The sequence below is a fragment of the Pongo pygmaeus genome, chromosome 6 (assembly GCF_028885625.2).
Source record: "Pongo pygmaeus isolate AG05252 chromosome 6, NHGRI_mPonPyg2-v2.0_pri, whole genome shotgun sequence".
NCBI classification, from domain to species: domain Eukaryota; kingdom Metazoa; phylum Chordata; class Mammalia; order Primates; family Hominidae; genus Pongo; species Pongo pygmaeus.
In genome coordinates this window covers 41,990,172-42,004,201 of record NC_072379.2, presented here as the reverse complement: position 1 = coordinate 42,004,201, position 14,030 = coordinate 41,990,172, and the positions used below count along the sequence as shown (strand labels likewise).

General features: G+C 46.9%; 1 protein-coding gene across 5 annotated transcripts in view; it reads left to right on the top strand.

Annotated features, from left to right (window-relative positions):
• The window catches only part of OGDH (oxoglutarate dehydrogenase), a 481,583-nt gene that overhangs the window by 367,552 nt on the left and 100,001 nt on the right, over positions 1-14,030 (top strand). For 3 of the 5 annotated variants that reach the window (XM_054494718.2, XM_054494722.2, XM_054494719.2), the window contains exon 1: positions 12,582-12,675. The exons of 1 other annotated variant lie outside the window; for it this stretch is intronic. The gene's annotated coding sequence lies outside the window, so the exon portion shown is untranslated. Of the gene's footprint in view, positions 1-12,554; positions 12,676-14,030 lie in introns of those variants that run through there. One more of the 5 variants, XM_054494721.2, reaches the window with a different exon arrangement.

Below are 14,030 nucleotides of genomic sequence, written 5' to 3'. Positions count from 1 at the left end.
TAGTTGTAAATGTCTACATTTAAAGAAGATCATGTGTAAAATTTGTGATAGTGGAAATGAAGAAAGATATCAAATCAATAACCAAATTTATACCTTGACGAACTTGAAAAAGAGCCAACTAAACCCCAAACTAGCAAAAGGAAGGACATAATAAAGATTAAAGTAGGGATAAATAAAATAGAGGATAGAAAAACAATAGAGTCAATGATAGCAAAAGTTGGTTCTTTGAAAAGATCAACAAAATGAACAAACCTTTCCCTACACTTACACAGAAAAAAGAAGACACAAATAACTAAAATCAGAAATGAAAGTGGAGGCATTACCAACCATATAGAAATAAAAAAGATAACAGAATATTATACAAAATTACATACCAGGGGGTGTGGTGGCTCACGCCTATAATCCCAGCACTTTGGGAGGCCAAGGTGGGCAGATCACCAGAGGTCAGGTGTCGGAGACCAGCCTGGCCAACATGGTGAAATCACGTCTCTACTAAAAATACAAAAACTAGTCGGGCGTGGTGGCGGGCATCTGTAATCCCAGGTACTTGGGAGGTTGAGACAGGAGAATCGCTTGAATCTGAGAGGCAGAGGTTGCAGTGAGAGGAGATCGTGCCACTGTACTCCAGCCTGGGTGACAGAGCGAGACTCCATCTCCAAAATAAAAATAAAAATAAATAAATAAAAAAAAATACAAAAATTAGCTGAGTGTGGTGGAATGTACCTGTAATCCCAGCTACTCGGGAGGGTGAGGCAGGAAGATAGCTTGAACCTGGGAAGTAGAGGTGGCAGTGAGCCAAGATTGCGCCATTGCACTCCAGCCTGGGTGGCAGAGTGAGACTCCATCTCAAAATAAATAAATAAATAAAAACAAAAAAATTAGCTAGGTGTGGTGGCAGGCACCCGTAATCCCAGCTACTTGGGAGGCTGAGCCAGGAGAATCTCTTGAACCCGGCAGGCAGAGGTTGCAGTGAGCCAAGGTCATGCCACTGCACTGCAGCCTGGGCAACAGAGAAAGACTCCATCTCAAAAAAAAAAAAAATTACATACCAACAAGTTTGATTAATTTACATGAACTGGACAAATTCTTAGAAACACACAAATTACCTAAAGTGACAAAATAAAGTCCAGGAATAGTTTCCCTGGTAAATTCTACCAAACACTTAAAGAATAATTAACACCAATCCCCAATCCTTTTTTTTTTTTTTTTTGAGACGGAGTCTCGCTCTGTCACCCAGGCTGGAGTGCAGTGGCACGATCTCAGCTCACTGCAACCTCCACCTCCCGGGTTCAAACAATTCTCCTGTCTCAGCCTCCCGAGTAGCTGGGATTACAGGTGCCCGCCACCACACCTGGCTATTTTTGTATTTTTGGTAGAGATGGGGTTTCATCATATTTACAGGCTGGTCTCGAACTCCTGACCTCAAGTGATCCACCCTCCTTGGCCTCCCAAAGTGCTGGGATTACAGGCATGAACCACCTTGCCCGGCCAACATCAATCCTTCTTAAACTCCTCCAACAAATTGAAGAACGGGAACATTTCCTAACTCATTCTATGAAGCCAGCATTAACCTAATACTAAAGCCATTTAAAGACATCACAAGAAAACAAACCAATATCTGTTATGATTCTAGATGTAAAAGTCCTTAACAAAATAGTAGCAAACCAAATCCAACAGCATATTAAGAGGATTATATATAGCCGGGGGCATGGTAGCTCATGCCTGCATTCCTAGAACTTTGGGATGCCAAAATAGTCAGATCACTTTGAGCTCTGGAGTTCAAAACCAGCCTAGGCAACATGGCGAAACCACATCTCTACAGAAAATACAAAAATGAGCCAGGCATGCTGGCTTGTGCCTGTGGTCTCAGCTACTTGGGAAGCTGAGACTGGAGGATCGCTTGAGCTGGGAAGCAGAGGTTGCAGTCAGCCGAGATTGTGCCACTGCACTCCAGCCTGGGTGACAAGAGCAAGGCCCTGTCTCAAGAAAAAAAACAACAGGATTATACACCATGACCCAGTGGATTTTAGCCATGAATGCACAAGTGGCTCTGTGAAGCAGGTCCGCTGTGCACTGGTTACCACTTCAGCCTACTGCCTCTTGGGCTGCACTTTTACTACTTTCCTGAATCCAGCGAGGCAGAACACTCAGCCTCACATACATAATAAGTCACATGAAACAGGTTTACTATTTATAGATAGGCAGCAAGGAACAACAGCAGCCTAGGATTCAGGTTTAGCCAGTACCCCAAGGCTCAGGAAGGCTGCTTGAGGCAGTTAAGTCTTATCTGTACCTGCCCCACTTGCACCACAGTTGAGAGACCCCAGAAAGTAGTCGGCCAAGGGTTTTATATCCCAGGGACCACATGAAACACTGGGCTAAAGCACTGAAAGACATCCTGTTTCAAGGAGAAACTGGAATAGAGCCCAGGCTGTTCCAGCCAATTCCCCCCATCTCAGGATGTTGCAATACCAGCCCATTCTACAGTTATCCTTGAAAACTATAAGTGAGAAAGTGGGGGAGAACTGGATCAGTTCAAGGCCACCCAGAGAACTGTCCTGCAGGTTCAATGTAAGAAAATCAATTCATGGTCAGGCATGGTGGCCTCCCAAAATGTAACCCCAACATTTTGGGAGGCCAAGGAGGGCAGATCGCTTGAGCTCAGGAGTTTGAGGCCAGCCTGGGCAACATGGCGATACCCCGTCTCTATAAAAAATATTTAAAAAATTAGCCGGGTGTGGTGGGGTGTGCCTGTAGTCTCAGCTACTCAGGAGGCTGAGATGGAGAATCACCTGAGCCTGGGAGGTGGAGGCTGCAGTGAGCCATGATCATGCCACTGCACTCCAGTCTGGAGGACACAGTGAGACCTCTGTCCAAAAGAAAGAAAGAAAGAAAGAGAGAGAGAGAAAGAAAGGAGGGAGGGAGGTGAGAAAGAGAGAGAAGAAAGAAAAGAGGGGAGGGAGGGAAAGGGAGGGGAGGGAGAGAAGGGGAAGGGAAGGGGGAAGGGGAGGAGGGGGGAGGGGACAGAAGACAGGAGGGGAAAGGGGGGGAGGGGAAGGGAGGGGAGGAGAGGGAGAGAAGGGAGGAGAGGGGGAGAGGGGAGGGGAGGGGGAGGGAAGGGGGAGGGAAGGGAAGCGGGGAGGGGAGGGGAGGCAGGTGGATCACCTGAGGTCAGGAGTTTGAGGCCAGCCTGACCAACATGGTGAAACCCTGTCTCTAATAAAAATACAAAAATTAGCTAGACGTGGTGGCATGCGCCTGTAATCCCAGCTACAGAGGTTGAGGCAGGAAAAACGCTTGAACCCAGGAGGCAGAGGTTGCAATGAGCCGAGATCGTGCCATTGCACTCCAGCCTGGGCAACAGAGAAAGACTCCATCTCAGAAAGAAAAAAAAAAATCATTTCATGCTGGCCAGGTGCGGTGGTACATGCCTGTGATTCCAGCACTTTGGGAAGCCAAGGCAGGGATTGGGGTATCACTTGAAGTCAGGAGTTCAAAACCAGCCTGGACAACGCAGCAAGATATTGTGTTTACTAAAAAAAAAAAAAAAAAAAAAAAAATTGAGACAGTGTCTCATTGTGTCATCCTCCAGGATGGAGTGTAGTGGCATGATCACGGCTCACTGCAGCCTCGACCCCCAGGCTCTGGTGATCCTCCCATTTCAGCACCCCAAACAGCTGGGACTACAGGTCGTGCTACCAGGCCTGGCTAATTTTTGTATTTTTTTGGAAAAATGGGGTTTCACCACGTTGCCTAAGCTGATCTCAAACTCCTGAGCTCAAGAGATCCAGCTACCTCAGTCACCCAGAGTGTTAGAATTATAGGCATCAGCCACCGTACCCAGCCGAAAATTTTTTTTTATTAAAAAAAAAGAGGCCAGGCACAGTGGCTCACGCCTGTAATCCCAGCACTTTGGGAGGCTGAGGCGAGTGGATCACCTGAGGTCAGGAGTCCCAGACCAGCCTGGCCAACATGGTGAAACCCCTCTACTAAAAATGCAAAAATTAGCCAGGTGTAGTGGTGCGCGCCTGTAATCCCAGCAACTCAGGAGGCTGAGGCAGAAGAATCGCTTGAACCCGGGAGGCGGAGGTTGCAGTGAACCAAGACCGTGCCATTGCACTCCAGCCTGGGCGACAAGAACAAAACTCCATCTCAAAAAAAAAAAAAAATCCAGGAAGGGCACAGCATTAGGATAAATAGCCAACGCATATGGGGCTCAATAACTAGGTGATGGGTTGATAGGTGCAGCAAACCACCATGGAACACATTTACCTATGTAACTCACCTGCATGTCCCGCACATGCAGTCCTGGAACTTAAAATAAATTAAGGCTGGGCATGGTGACTCACGCCTGTAATCTCAGCACTTTGGGACGCCGAGACGGGTGGATCACCTGAGGTCAGGAGTTCCAGACCAGCCTGGCCAACATGGTGAAACCCTGTCTCTACTACAAGTACAAAAAAAATTAACCAGCTGTGGTGGCAAGTGCCTGTAATCCCAGCTACTCAGGAAGCTGAGGCAGGAGAATTGCTTGAACCTGGGAAGTGGAGGTTGCAGTGAGCTGAGATTGTGCCACTGCATTCCAGCCTGGGTGACAGAGCGAGACTCCACCTCAAAAAAAGAAACATAAAATGTTTAAAAATTTTTTTAAAGAAAATCAATTAATGTGATATATCACAGTAATAGAAGAAAGGGAGAAAAAACATGATTATCTCAAGTGATGAAGAAAAAGCATTTGACAAAATCCAATGCCCTTTCATGACAAAAAGAAAACATTCAGAAAACTAGGAATAGGAGGAAACTTCCTTAACATGTTAAAGGGCATCTATGAAAATCCCAGAGCAAACATCACACTCAACAGTGAAAGCCTGAAAGCTTTCCCCTGATTGTTCCACCAACTAGGAACAAGACAAGGACTCCCACTTTCACCACTGCTATTCAAATTGTACTGGCTGCTCTGGCCAGGGCAATTAGATGAGAAACAGAAACCAAAAGCATCCTTACAGGAAAGGAAGAAGGAAAACTATTTCTATTGACAGATGACTAAATCCTACATATAGAAAATCTCAAAGAATCCACAAGAAGGCTACGAGAGCTAATTAACAATATCAGCAAAGTCACAGGACACAATATCAACACCCAAAAATCTATACACCAGTAACGAACAATCAGAAAAGGAAATTAAGGCCAGGCATGGTGGCTCACACCTGTAATCCCAGCACTTTGGGAGGCCAAGGCAGACGGATTGGTTGAACCCAGAAGTTCAAGAACAGTCTGGGCAACATGGAGAAACCCCATCTCTACTAAAAATAGAAAATATAGCTGGTCGTGGTGGTGTGCACCTATAGTCCCAGCTACTCAGGAGGCTGAGGTGGGAGGATCACCTGACCCTGGAATGCAGAGGTTGCAGTGAGCTGAGATTGCATCAGGCCACTGCACTCCAGCCTGGGCCACAGAACAAGACACTGTTTCAAAAAAAAGAAAAGAAAAGGAAATTAAGACAACAATTCCACTTACATATGCATTGGAAAATATAAAGTATCTAGGAATCAATTTAACCAAGGAGGTGAAAGACTATACATTGATAACTATAAAACATTGCTGAAAGAAATTAAAGACAATCTAAATAAATGGAAAGACATCCTGTATTCATGGACTGGAAGATTTAGTATTGTTAAGATGTCAGTACTACCCAGTGATCTACAGATTCAATACAATGCCTACCTATCAAGATCTCAACAGCTGGCCAGGCATGGTAGCTCACGCCTGTAATCCCATCACTAGAATGCTGAGGCAACAGTATTGCTTAACAGGAGGTTGAAACCAGCCTAAGCAACATACTGAAACCTTGTCTCTATATAAAAATTTAAAAGTAGCTGGGTGCGGTGGTACATATCTGTAGTCCCAGCTACTCAGGAGGCTGAGGCAGGAGGATTGCTTGAGCCCAGGAGTTCAAGGCTGCAATGAGCTATGATCCTATGATCATGCTACTGTACTCCAGCCTAGGTGACAGAGAGAAACCTAGTCTCTAAAAACAAACAAAAAACCCAACAGCCTTTTTTGCAGAAATGGAAAAGCAAATTCTTAAAATCATATGAAATTGTAAGGGGTCTTGAGTAGACAAAACAATCTTGGAAAAGAACCAAGCTGAAGAACTGACATTTCCCAATTTCAAAACTTACTACAAAGGTACAGTAATCAAAACAGTGTGGTACTTAAAATGAACAGGTTTTCCTAAAAACAAACAGTGTGGTACTGGCATAAGGACAGACATACAGACCAATGGAATCAAAGTGAGGTCCAGAAATAAACCCAGTGCTTGCTTCAGCAGCACATATACTAAAAGTGGAATGATACAGAAATAAACCCAACATCTATGGTCAACTGATTTTCAAAAAGGGTGCAAGTCCATTCAATGGAAAAAGAATAGTCTTTTAAACAAATGGTGCTGGAACAATTGGAGTTCTACGTGTAAAAGAATGAAGTTGGTCTGGGTGCGGTTGTTCACACCTGTAATTCCAGTGCTTTGGGAGGCTAAGGCAGGAGGACTGCTTGAACCCAGAAGTTTGAGACCAGCCTAGGCAACATAATGAGACTCTTGTCTCAAAATAAACTTAAAATAAAATAAAATAAAATAATAAAATATAGAATAAAATAAAATAGCCAGGTGTGGTGGCATGCATCTGTATTACTAGCTACTTGGGAGGCTGAGGTAGGAGGATTACCTGAGCCCAGTTCAAGGCTGCAGTGAGTTATGATCATGCCACTGTACTCCAGCCTGGGTGACAGGGAGAGACCCTGTCTTAGAAAAAGAAAAAAATGAAGTTAGATCCCTACTGCACAGTCACATATAAAAATTAACTCAAAATGGGTAAACAATCTAAATATGAGCTAAAACCATTACCTCATAGAAGAAACATAAGGGTAAATCTTCATAACCTTAGATTTGGCAATGGATTCTTAGATAGGACATAAGCAACATCAAAATAAAAACTTTCAACCTTTTGTGAGTGGTGGCTAGCACTAAGAGAAGCCAGGAAGGCCTGGGGTACACATCAAGAACACAAGGTGGTGGGGTGTTGCCTGACCACCCCCAAAAGCTGCACACCAACCCTCTACCCCATGCGAATCTTTGAGCCTCTGGCACTTGGTATCTCAGCTGAAGAAGTCTTCGGTGGAAACTGTCTCCAGTGGGCAGGTGTTGGAGAACCCTCCCTCTTCAGGTGAAGAGTTTGGGCATCTGGCTGCACTATCCTCCAAGTGGCACCCAAAACCTCCACTGGGAACATGGGCCCTGACCTGGTGGACACCACCACCTGGTGACAGAGTGCCAGGCACATTCCATCCAGATGAGGAAGATGAAGGAGACTGCATCAGAAAGTGCTGCCAGTCAGCGATCAATTCCACCACTTCACTATCAAGTTCCTTCTGCCCCACCAGTCCTGCCATGCCAGCATGAGCCACACTTTGCTAACAAGAGACCCAATACCTTCTCTAGGTGCAGAGTCCTCTCCACCCCCAAGACAGCCCAGATAAACTCCTTAGGAACAACAACAACAACAAAATTAAAAACTTTTGTTCATCAAAGGACATTGTCAAGAGATAAAGAGAGGCCCGGCACATTTGAGAGGCTGAGGCAGGAGGATCTCTTGAGGCCAGGAGTGCAAGACCGGCCAGGGCAACAAAGCAAGACCCTGTCTCTACAAAAAATAACAATATTGGCTGGGTGTGGTGGCTCACGCCTGTAATCCCAACACTTTGGGAGGCCGAGGCGGGCAGATCACGAGGTCAAGAGATCAAGACCATCCTGGCCAACATGGTGAAACACCATCTCTACTAAAAATACAAAAATTAGCTGGGTGTGGTGGCACAGGCCTGTAGTCCCAGCTACTCAGGAGGCTGAGGCAGGAGAATCGCTTGAACCCAGGAGGCGGAGGTTGCAGTGAGCCAAGATAGCACCACTGCACTCCAGCCTGGGGACAGAACAAGATTCTGTCTCAAAAAAAATAAATAAAATAACAATATTAGCTGGGCGTGGTGGTGTGCACCTGTGGTATGGTTCCAGCTACTCAGGAGGCTGAGGCAAGAGGATCACTTGAGCCTAGGAGATCAAGCCTGCAGTGAGCCATGATCACACACCACTGCACTCCAGCCTAGGTAACAGAGTAAGACCCTGTCTCAAAACAAGCAAACAAACAGAAAAAAGAAATGAAAACCTACAAAATGGGAGAAACTATCTGCAAATCATATATCTGATTAGATTTAATATCCAGAATATATAAAGAACTCCTATAACTCAACAACAAGAAAACCCAATTTAAAAATGGGCAAATAACTCAAATGGACAGCTCTCCGAAGAAAATATACAAATGGACAAGCACCACATGAAAATATGCTCAACATCATTAGCCATTAGGGAAATGCAAATCAAAACCACAATGAGCCATGGATGGTGGCCTACACTTGCAGTCCCAGCCCAGGAGTTCAAGGCTGCAGTGATCTCTGATTGTGCTCATGCACTCCAGACTAGGTGGCAGAGTGAGACTCTACCTCTAAAAAATAATAATACTTTCTAAACCACAATGAGATGCCACCTCATACCTATTTATTATAGTTGGCTGTAATAAATTTTTTTTAGAGATGGGGTCTTGCTGTGTTGCCCAGCTGATCTTGAACTCCTAGCCTCAAGCAATCCTCCTGACTCAACCTCCCAAAGTGGTGGGATTACAGGCATGAGCCACTAAACCTCACCAAATTTTTTGGGAGGGGAGTGGGGAGGTGGGGGAACAGGGTCTTGCTCTGTGCCCAGGCTAGAGTTCTGTGGCATGATCATAGCTCACTGCAACCTCAAGCTCCTGGGCTCAAGCAATCCTACTGTCCCAGCGTTCCAAATAGGCAGGACTACAGGCATGTGTCACCACTCCTAATTTTTTTTTTTTTTGGAGAGACAAAGTCTCACTATGTTGCTCAGGCTGATAATCCTCCTACTTTGGCCTCTGAAAGTGCTGGGATTACAGGAGTGAGGCACCATAACTGACCAATAATAATTTTTTTTAAATAGAGACAGTAAAAAAAAAAGAGACAGACCTGTAATCTCAACATTATGGGAGGCTGAGGCAGCAGGATCGCTTGAGGCCAGGACTTCGAGACCAGCCTGGGCAACACAGCAAGATCCTGTCTCTACAAAAAATAGAAAAAATTAGCCTAGCCTGGTTGTGCATGCCCGTTGTCCCAGCTACTCAGGAGCGTGAGCTGAGGATCGCTTGAGCCCCGGAGGTTGAGGCTGCAGTGAGCTGTGATCGCACTACTGCACTCCAACCTGACACCTTGTCTCAAAAACAAACAAACAAAAAAGGTGCGGTCACTGTGGGAATTTATCACTTCCTGAAAAAGCTAGACAGAATTCCCATGTAACTCAGCAATTACGCTCCCAGGTATACAAACAAAAGAATTATAAACAGGTGTAACCACAGGACCGGTTGAATCTGGTTCAGTTTTTTTTTTTTTTTTTTTTTTTTGAGACGGAGTTTCGTTCTTCTTGCCCAGGTTGGAGTGCAAGCACGGTTTTGGCTCACTGCAACCTCCGGCTCCCGAGTTCAAACGATTCTCCTGCCTCGGCCTCCCAAGTAGCTGGAATTACAGGCAACCACCACCAGCCTGGCTAATTTTTTTGTATTTTTAGTAGAGATGGGGGTTTCGCCCTGCTGGCCAGGCTGGTCTTGAACTCCTGACCTCGGGTGATTCACCCACCTCAGTCTCCCACAGTGCTGGGATTACAGGTGTGAGCCATTGTCCCCAGCCTGGTTCAACTTTTATCAGTAACAAAATGATGAGTTGTTTTTCAGTTACAATAGATCCCCAGGCTGCAAGTCATGTAACCTGAGCATGCCCAGATGAACAAAGTGTGCCTGATAGCTGACCCTGGTGTCGGTGGGAACACAAAAGTCAACCACAGGCAGGACTTAAGCACTCAAATGGAGGAATGGACACCAAATTAGGAAGCATGGGGCGCCCTGTTTTGCTGCAATATGAACTTAAAAGCCAAAGATCCAGCATTGCCCCTTTGCATGACCCAAACAGATCACACCTTGTTGTATTTTCCCATCTCCCTCATAGTTGCTTTCTGCCTATAAAACCTGCCCCCAGATTCCATCTCGGGGAGACAAATTTGAGTATTGCCTCTGGTTTCCCTGCTGGTCGACCTTACAATAAAGCCTTTTCTCAAAAGCTGATGACATAGTATTGGCTCCTATGTGCATCTAGCAGTGAGCCCACTGCTTGGTAACACAATGGGCTCAAACATTTATAAGCCAATGTTCATTGCAACATTATTCAAAACAGCAAAAAAGCAGAAATAACCAAGTGTCCATCAATAGATGAATGAATAAACAAAATGTGGTATATACATACAATGGAATATTATTCAGCCATAAAAAGAAATGAAGTTCTGGCCAGGCATGGGGGCTCACGCCTGTAATCCCAACACTTTGGGAGGTCGAGGTGGGTGGATCACTTGAGGTCAAGAGTTCAAGACCAGCCTGGCCAACATGGTGAAACCCCATCGCTACTAAAAATACAAAAAATAAGCTGGGCATGGTGGCAGGCGCCTATAATCCCAGCTACTTGGGAGGCTGAGGCAGGAGAATTGCTTGAATCTACGAGGCAGAGGTTGCAGTGAGCCAAGATGGCACCACGGCACTCCAACCTGGGCAATAAGAACGAAACACCATCTCAAAAATAAAAAAAGAAAGAAAGAAAAAGAAAAAAATATTAGCTAGGCATGGTGGAGCGTGCCTGTAATCCCAGCTACTTGGGAGGCTGAGGCATCAGAATCACTTGAACCTGGGTAGCAGAGATTGCAGTGACCTGAGATGGCACCATTGCCCTCCAGCTTGAAACTGAGGGAGATCCTGTCTCAAAAAAAAAAAAAAAGAAATGAAGTTCTGGCCCATGCAACAACACGGATAAACCTTGACAACCTCATGCTCAATGAAATAAGGTAGACACAAAAGGACATATACAGTATGATTTCACCCACATAAAGTAATTGCGCAATCAAATGTATAGAGACCGTATAATAGAGGTTACCAAAGGAGAGAAGGACAAGAGGAGAGGGGGAAATAGGAAGTTATTGCTTAATGGTTACAGAGTTGCTGTTTCAGGTGATGAAAAAGTTTTGGAAATTGAGTGGTGATGGTTGCATAATATTGTGAATGTAATTAATGCCACTGAGTTATACACCTAAAAATGGTTAAAATGGCATTAAAAAAAAAAAAAAAAGACAGTATCTTGCTCTCTGGCCCAGGCTGGAGTGCAGTGGTACAATCATAGCTCACTGCAGCCTCAATCTCTCAGGCTCAAGAGATCCTCCTGCCTCAGCCTCCCAATTAGCTGAGACTACAGGTGAGTGCCACTACTCTTGATTTTTAGTAGAAATGAGATCTTGCTCTGTTCCCCAGGCTGATCTGGAACTCCTAAGCTCAAGTGATCCTCCCGCCTCCACCTCCCCAAGTGCTGGGATTACAAGTGTGAGCCACTGCACCCAGCTGCAAATTTTTAGTACATACATTTTTACCGTAATTTATTTAAAAAAAAAAAAAAAAAAAGGAAAAACGAATACAGAAGTTTGTTCCTTGGTCTCTTCACCTTCTTCCAGTCTCTAGATCCTTGTCACATACATTAGCCTAACTTTGTTCTATAATAAGCACTTATACGCCCCCTTTTTTTGTTTGTTTTTTGAGACGGATTTTCACTCTTGTTGCCCAGGTTGGAGTGCAGTGGCACGATCTTGGCACACCGCAACCTCCGCCTCCCGGGTTCTAGCGACTCTTCTGCTTCAGCCTCCCGAGTAGCTGGGAGTACCAGCTACTGCGCCACCACGCCCAGCTAATTTTTGTATTTTTAGTAGAGACGGAGTTTCCCCATGTTGGTCAAGCTGGTCTCGAACTCCTGACCTCAAGTGATCCGCCTGCTTCGGCCTCCCAAAGTGCTGGGATTACAGGCGTGAGCCACCGCGCCCGGCCTTTCCCCAAATTTTAATACTTTAAAATAGGGAGCATCTTACAATCAACAGGTTGTGATAGGTTACTTAGCCGAGTTTTATTTTTGATAGGTGGCTCTAAAGTCAAGACAACCTAGGCAAGATCCCGGGCAAGATCCCAGCACTGCCAACTGTCATCTGTAGACCGGGGATAGGAACACCTGTCTCACAGGTTGTTACACAATAGCGCCGGTGAAGCGCTTGTCACAAAGCCTGACTCAGGACAATCTCAAAAACGGAGATTCTGTTATTCAAATTGTTTATTTTTGTGCGCTAAGTTTCACATCAACCCAACTATCTCTTGATAGGTTCCTACCAGGCGCGAGAGATATCTTACTTTTAGAAATTACTTATGATAGTAGAAGCCGCTGGAAGTCCATAGACTCACTCTCATCTCTCTAGCGGAGCAAACAGCTTGGCTCCAGCGGGCCCTGGCTTCTGCAACTGCGCAGTCGGCGCTGTGACGCCCGGCGCGGCTCTGTGACGTCACGAATCGGTCCTCTGTGAGAGGGGAGGGCATTCTTCTCCAGGGGAGGGCTACGTGTTGACGCCATACGCCGGGGCGGGGCCCGAGAGTTTGGAGCCCCGGAGTGGGGTGTCGGCGCCTCATTCGGGTGGAGCTGAGCCGGAGACAGGTAACCGTGCGCTGTCGCCGCGCCCGTCCCAGTGCCGGGTGTCGCGGCGCTTGGCGGCCCGGGGTTGGAGATCGCGGTAAAGGGGAAGGCCGCTGCGCCCTTGGTGCTGCGGACGCCGCGGTGACAGGGGAGTGGAGCTGGATGGAGTGGGGCTCCCGGAGGGTGGTAGGAGGGACGGGACCTGATGGATGGCCGTGGCAGCCAATGGCGCTGCGGGGCCCGCCCGGCGGGCGGAGATTGGCGGGTACGGGCGCGCTCCGAGGTCGCGCGGGGCGCGGAGCGACGCGCCATTGGCGGTGGGCGAGCGGGGGGCGGGCGCGGCGGCGGATGTGAGGGAGAGGGCGGTGCGTCCGCAAGGGTGACCCCCAAGGTCGCCGGGGGCGTCACGTGGGTAGGCCGCTCTCCGACGGCGTCCTTCCCGACCGGGACGCACTCTCCTTCCCGCCTGTGAGGACCGCGTCGCTTTGTCCGAAAGACAGTGTGGCCTGCTTCAGTTGCGTCGGAGCATTTAGCCTTGAGGTGGCCCTGGGTGGGACTGCCTGTTTGGATTACCGCGCAGACCTTGGCGCCGCCCCCACACCTGCTGCCCGAAGTTGGGTCGAACAGATTGACCGAGATGAAGCTTATTTCCCGTAGAAACATCTTTCAAGCACCATTTTCCCTCGAAAATGTATCAGACATTGGATATGAGTTGTAATCTACCGAGATTTAATAGAAAACTTGCCGCGCCCTCAACCTGACCCGGGTGCGTCCCACCTGCCATCCCCATCCCTTTGCCCCGAACGTAGGACTTCGTGTTAGGGTTTCCTTGTGCCTTGTCTTGCAGTCCGTACTTTGAGGCTGATTTCCAGGTACACTGCTCTGAACAGCTGGGTTTAGGATGGGTAGCATGGGATAAAGCCTTTTTTTGTAAGGCAGCACTAGTTGCAACAGTCAAACTGTAGTTTGCCGTGTAGACCTAGGAAAGTATGTAACACTATTGTAGTTTTGTAAATTAGCTGAGGACTGGATCTTGGAAAGTTGAATAAAGATCACTGTGTGCGCATTTTTTGTTGTTGTCTTGTTTGAGATGGAGTCTCACTCTGTCGCCCAGGCTGGAGTGCTGTGGCGCAATCTCGGCTCACTGCAACCTCTGCCTTCCTGGGTTCAAGTGATTCTCCTGCCTCAGCCTCCCAAGTAGCTGATATTGCAGGCACGCGCCACCACGCCCGGCTAATTTTTGTATTTTTAGTAGAGACGGGTTTTCACCACCTTGGCCAGGCTGTTCTCGAACTCCTGACCTCAGGTGATCCGCCCGCCTTGGCCTCCCAAAGTGCTGGGATTACAGGCGTGAGCCACTGCGCCCGGCCCCTCGT